The following is a 6373-nucleotide window of genomic DNA, read 5'->3' on the forward strand; positions in this document are numbered from 1 at the left end:
TTGAAGGAAATGGTTTCGGAAATTCCGAAGGAATTACTAGATTATCGATAGAATGGAAGTTCATGGAACACCTGGGTTTGTATTTCAAAAAAGTGGTTTCATTTGTGGAGATTTTTAAAGGACTTCCTGAAGAAATTCGGATCGATTCCTGATTCCTGACGGAGTTTTTGAAGGTATTTAATAAATCCTGTATTTTTCCTAGGATATTTATGGAAAAAAACTGTAGAATTTTTCGAAGGAATTCGTGCAGTAAATTCCCAAGGGGGGTATTTCAAAAAAGGGTTTCATTTGTGGAGATTTTTAAAGGACTCCTGAAGAAATTCGATCGGATTCCTGATTCGACGGAGTTTTTGAAGGTATTTTATTAATTAAATCCTGAAATTTTTCCTAGGATATTTATGAAAAAAACTGTAGAATTTTTCGAAGGAATTCGTGCAGTAAATTTCAAAGAATTCTTGAGAATATCCGAATATCTGCAATCTCGATATTTTGGGAGTTTTCGTAGCATGTAGTCTTGATTCTAGAGTCAAAACTGGGTTTGTTTTACTACTGTCCGGACTTTCGAAGAAATTGAGAGAACTATAAGAATTTCTGTGTAAATACCAATACCCGGCAGAAGAAATGGACAGAATAACAAAACATGATATGGACTTGATTGATATAAGAGATAAAAGAACAGGCAACAATATCAAAAGTTTGAGAAATATCATTTAAATATCTATTGCTATGGATAAGAACAAACTAATGGAACATGATATTGATCACTTATTACAAATAGCATAACTTGATCTTCCCATGATATTTTAGTGCAAAATTTTGATATTATCGTTCGATCTTTTATCTCTTATATCAATCATGTCCATATCTCATTTTGCTATCTTATCAACATTTGATATTATTGAGCTCTTTTCGTCTACTCGGTAGCTATTTGTTTGGAAAATCCATTAAACATTGCTTTGTAAATTACTTTCAAAATTCTTTCGGATATTCCTTTAGAAATTCATTTTTTATATTCTTTATTATAGAGTTGATGTAATACTTTCGACTGTTGACAATTTTGTTTAACTATTATCGGCTCTTTCAGTCGTATAAAAAGCTAAAACGTTGTTGCGTCTATTTTCCGACGTTTCGGTGTATATTTCACCTTCTTCAGGGATTTAGAGGCTACTTTTTGTTGTATATGTGTGTATCCTGTATGACATAACGTTGTCAATTAAATAGATAGATACGATATCAATAGTGCGCGAGCGAAAAAATCAAGCTTTCAAAGTGTAGGTGGGATATAGCTGAAAACATCAAGAAACATTTCAGAAGCCATAAGTCACAAATCCTTATGTGCTTGACATTAGAAACCAACATAAGTCCATTTAAGCAGGTGTGAATTACATTTCAATATTCTCCATATTATTTGGAAGCAATGTGCAGGCTCGTGCGCTTGTGTCCAGTGTAGGGCTATCGTCCTGCCTACATTGGGGCATTTTGTGACCAGTGCAAATATCTTCGAAACTAGTTACATTTTGAAAATGGAAGCAATATTATATCATATTACCCACTGAGACAAGTTATTTTGTTGCCCAACTGAGTGTTCCAGTGCAAGTTTTGGGACAGTATGCTAGAGTCGGTACAGAATGTTAACAAACAAACATTAAAAGTTAAATCAAAACTGTAACTTTTTGTATTTTGCTATAGTTTTCATTATGTAATACAAAAATACTTCCACATTCACATAGCACGATAGTTTTACAAATGTTTCAAAGTACCAAATGATTTTTACCTTTAGTTAGTTATAGTTTTCTAGAAATCAAAGGGGATTTTGGCCAGGTGGGGTGCATTATCTTATCGTCTTACCTTTTAGCCGTCTTACCCTACACCGAAATGTCGGAAAATAGACAAATACGTTTTAGCGTTTTTATAAGACAGAAAGAGCGATGATAGTCAAACAAAATTTATTATAGAGGTTTTCAGCCCTGGTTTACCTTTTTGAAATTAATTTGAAAATTCTGGAAATTTTTTCAGGTTCTCTTTCGGTTCCTTTGATCGAAAATTCCTCCAGGAGGTATTTTTTTTCAGAATTTTCTCCAGGAGGTCCTTAGGAAATTCCTTCAATAAACCATATAAAATTCATACAGGAATAATTCCGGAAAGAATTCAAATTTGGGAGAATTTATAAAGGTATTTTCGAAGAAATTTCCAAAGGTATTTGAGTAAACTTATTTTCAACGGTTCAAAAAAAATAAAGGAATTTACAAACAAAAGTTCCAAAATTTCCAAAAAATTTCAAGATATTCCGAAAGAATTCTTGGAATTTCAAAAGAAATTTGAAGCTCTACAGGAATTTCTGGAAGAGTTGCTAAAGGAATTCGGAGGAATGTTCGAAGGAATTCCTGTAGGAAATTGCGAAAGAATTCCTGAGAAAGATTTAAATAACCAGAGGAAATTCTGAAAGAATACCAAAGTATCTTCTTAGAGTTTTCGAAGAAATTTTATGAATTACTGGAAGAATTCATATTAGAAATTCTTGAAGGAATAAAAAACTAAATCAAATTCCAAGGATTTCTCCTAAAGGATTTCAGGATTCAATGGAAATTCATGAAGGATTTTCCATGGGTATTTTTTAAAGAATTTTAAAGGAATTTCGAATGAATTTCAAAAAGCTAAACGAATTTCAGAAAAATTCAAAAGACTTGGTAAAGAAATTTGAAGAATCCTAAAGTAATTTCAAGGAAATTCCTGAAGGAACTATTGGAGAAATTTTGGAAAGAATTTCGAAGCAACACCAAATAAATTAAAAAAAGGAACTCTTGGAGAAAGTTCTGATGAAATCTATAGAGTATTTTTAAATTAGTTCTCCGAATTCCTTTTTCAAATTTTCTGAGGAATATCTTTCCAAACGAATTTTTGGATTTATATTTGAAGTACTTTCAGTGAATTTATGTGGTGATGCGGCATATCCTAGTTGAGGATGTAATGTAAACTTTGCTGTGGAGATACAAGCTATAGCTATTAGCATGTTCACCCTATCAGTCTGTCTGTAGCTATCAATTGTACATAAACCCTAAAATACAATAAAAGCCTTACTGCCTGCGTGATTTTTTTCTCGCTTCAAATTATTCACGCCGATTCACGCCGCCGCCGCCGCCGCCGAATACTTACGGCGTGACGCCGGACGCCGCCGCCGCCGGTGTAAAATGGCCTTACGCCGCCGCCCACAAAACTTCGGCGCACAGGTCTAGGCAGCACCTCTTTTCCGTTCGCAACGTGAGTCCATTCGGCCGCGTTCAGTGTAGTTGGTTGGGCTCTTTTTTGTGCGGTGCTTCGCACCAGTTTGCCACAAAAAGTAGGGCCAGATCAGTGACCGCAGTCGGCGAATACATAAAGCGCATGTTTGTGCAAGGATAGGATGATCGATTGTTAGCAACGACAATGTAATGTCATAATGCGATAATCGCAGCAAATGAACAAACATGTTCGATTAAAGATAACTTAGGAGCATGGTAAGCATTTTATGATAAACTGCAAATTGTTAATTTTATTTTTATTTTTAAATATGCGCCAAAATTAAAAGAATTCAATTTTAATTCAGGAAGTTTGAATGTACTTCATATACTCTGTGGGTACAATCATGCGGGGCCAAACCCTTGTGGCCCGAGGTAAACAACCCTACAGGAAGTAAGAAGTGTTTGGGGATCGATGGTATATATGCAGGCTATCTATGTCTTTCTTCTCTGACATCAAAGTCAATATTTTATTTTTTTTCTTTCCAAGTTTTTTGTCTTTGTCTTATTGTTCCGTACCATGAAGCCTTATCCGGAGATGCTCCGACGAACCAAACTGGAGCACGACGCTACGCTACAACGTTTTTGACGTCAATACCCGGATGAGCAGCTGAAAAAACCCAAAACCAAAATCCCAACCCTGTCCATCCTGAAATAACGCAATGTAACCTTGAGTCACCACGAGTATCTTGGTCAATGTCCCTTCCCTTATTAACTGTTAATAATAATGATATAGTTTTAAATATCATAAAGAGTCTCGGCCTGTTATATACGCCTGAGCCTGTCAAATAAATGCAATAGATAAAAAAAATCATGCGGGATTTAGTGCATTCTTTGTGAAACGGGCTATAGTTACAATAGAACTATTACTTTCTAGCTCCAGGATCTGATTCTTGCGATTATATTAAAATATGGTTGCACGAATATGTTATCCATAATTCCATGCCAGATAGTGGAGTTAGATTGTAATAAAATAGCACAAATACCCTAATCCCGTCCGCAGCGTTTACTACTCTGGCGCATCTCAACCGAATGGCTTGGTTTGTTACCTGACTCAAATCGAATATGACTCATATTCAACACTGGCGTTTTAGCGCCCTAAAACTAAAACTGTCATTGGTTTTCCGCACTGACGATCAAGATAACAAAGAATTCAAACCCCGTGGAGAAAACTACACGAATAAAGTTAAAATGGGCATTTAAAAGCTAAAGTTCGGAATATGAGTCATGTTCGAATTTGAGTCAAAACGGTACATGGCTAGTATTTTTGATTTCTAGTTAACGGTTTTATCGACTCGCGCTTCTTTGCGAACTCAACAATACGACTAAGTATCCCTTCTCTGCCAACTATTCCTCGTCACTCCAAATAACAGAAGGCGAAAATTCTGCCAAAGGTCCAAGGCTCGTATTCTTCCACCAGTGATGACTCGATGCTCTGAAATCGCTAAATCGTGGTACGCACTCACCAGTATACACCCCCAGCAACAAACATATTGCACATCGATCACAGTAACTTATATATTCGAATTCTCTCACAATATGGTTTTGCAACAAGATTTGCTCAACGTGTGCTGCTTGTGATATCATAACCATGTAACGCTAGTGAGTTATTTTTCAGAATAGTATTATTTATGAATAGTATGATTACTCCACTATTTCCACCTATATGTTACTACAAATAAACTAGAATAGTGGTCGAAAATTTGAAATGAAAATGAATCCCTACTAATTTTACTCTATCACACTTAACTCATTTCACAGTATTCGGTAAATTTAAAATCTCAACAGCAGATCTGTTCGGTTATTTTACAGATTTTTGTAATTTTCACATTGTTCATCTGTCAAAATCACCGAAAATCAGTAAAATTATTTACCGAACAGTTCTGCTGTTGAGATTTCGTAAAATTTTACCGAATTCGCGATTTATTTAAGTGTGTATGTCGAATGCAACAGTTGGAATTTGAAAAGCATTCCTCAATCCACCAAGCATTAATAATGCATGTAATCGATCACAGATCAGCATATTAAATGCTAATTGGATTAGACTGTTTTAACGATGCAAAGATGCATTTATTCATCAACTGTCAACCAACGATACATTAGTTCAGCGTTACGAATGCAGCGATGCATTACTTTTGTTTTATTTCAACATGTCAAAGTAATGAAGCATTATTTCGGTCGTAAAAGGGCCCTTTCCACTTTAAGTCAGCTTTAATGGCTGTATTATTTGCAAGCATATATAGCTCCATGGTTACTTGGGTTATTACCACTTGGGGTTTTAAAGTCAAAATTTTAAGTTATCGTACCGTCGTCGGTGAGACAACGGTCAAATGGGGTGAGAATGGGTCATTGTTTCAACTACATAGAATGCTTGTAGAATAGATTTAATGTATCTGAGAACAATAAAACTGAATTATAAGTGACCTTTTGAACGATTTTGTTATCCGACCTCCATACTGTCGGTAAGGGCTCGGACGTCACTGACTACGGTATCCAACATTTTTATATTTTAAGTTATGGTAATTTGTTCTAAACCAGCGACATAAGTAATCGAATGAATTATCTTAAAATATGACTACATTCCTCAATGCACCAAACTGTTCTACAGTAGTTTACGTTGATCGTGTTCTACACAACCCTTCAGATTTTTTAAATTTTAGTTTATTTCTTTTCATTTAGTTTTTTGAAATACCAATATCCCGATATATTGGTATTTCTGAAAAACTGTCCGATGACGAAGAAAATTGAACCCACCTTCTTAGTTATGCGGAATACAGACCAATTCATTTTTATATGTAACAAGAAGAAGGAGAAAACATATCCATACGGTACTTACGGGTTGTCACATATATGTTGAATGCAACCGTTAGTGCTTGAGTTATACTTTCAATCTCCTAATTTACCCCATTTGCCCCTACATGTATGCAGCTAATGTCAAAATGCTCATTTTGAACAAAAATCGTCAATTACTTCGTCAATATTGAAAATAAGAAGAAACTGTCTTCGAAAGGTTCATGGTTTTCATCGCGACGGAGATCTTTGTAGAACATTTGAAAAATCTAAAAATATATTGACGAAAGTATCGTGAAAAACCTGAT

This window comes from Armigeres subalbatus, chromosome 3 (assembly GCF_024139115.2).
Source record: "Armigeres subalbatus isolate Guangzhou_Male chromosome 3, GZ_Asu_2, whole genome shotgun sequence".
NCBI classification, from domain to species: domain Eukaryota; kingdom Metazoa; phylum Arthropoda; class Insecta; order Diptera; family Culicidae; genus Armigeres; species Armigeres subalbatus.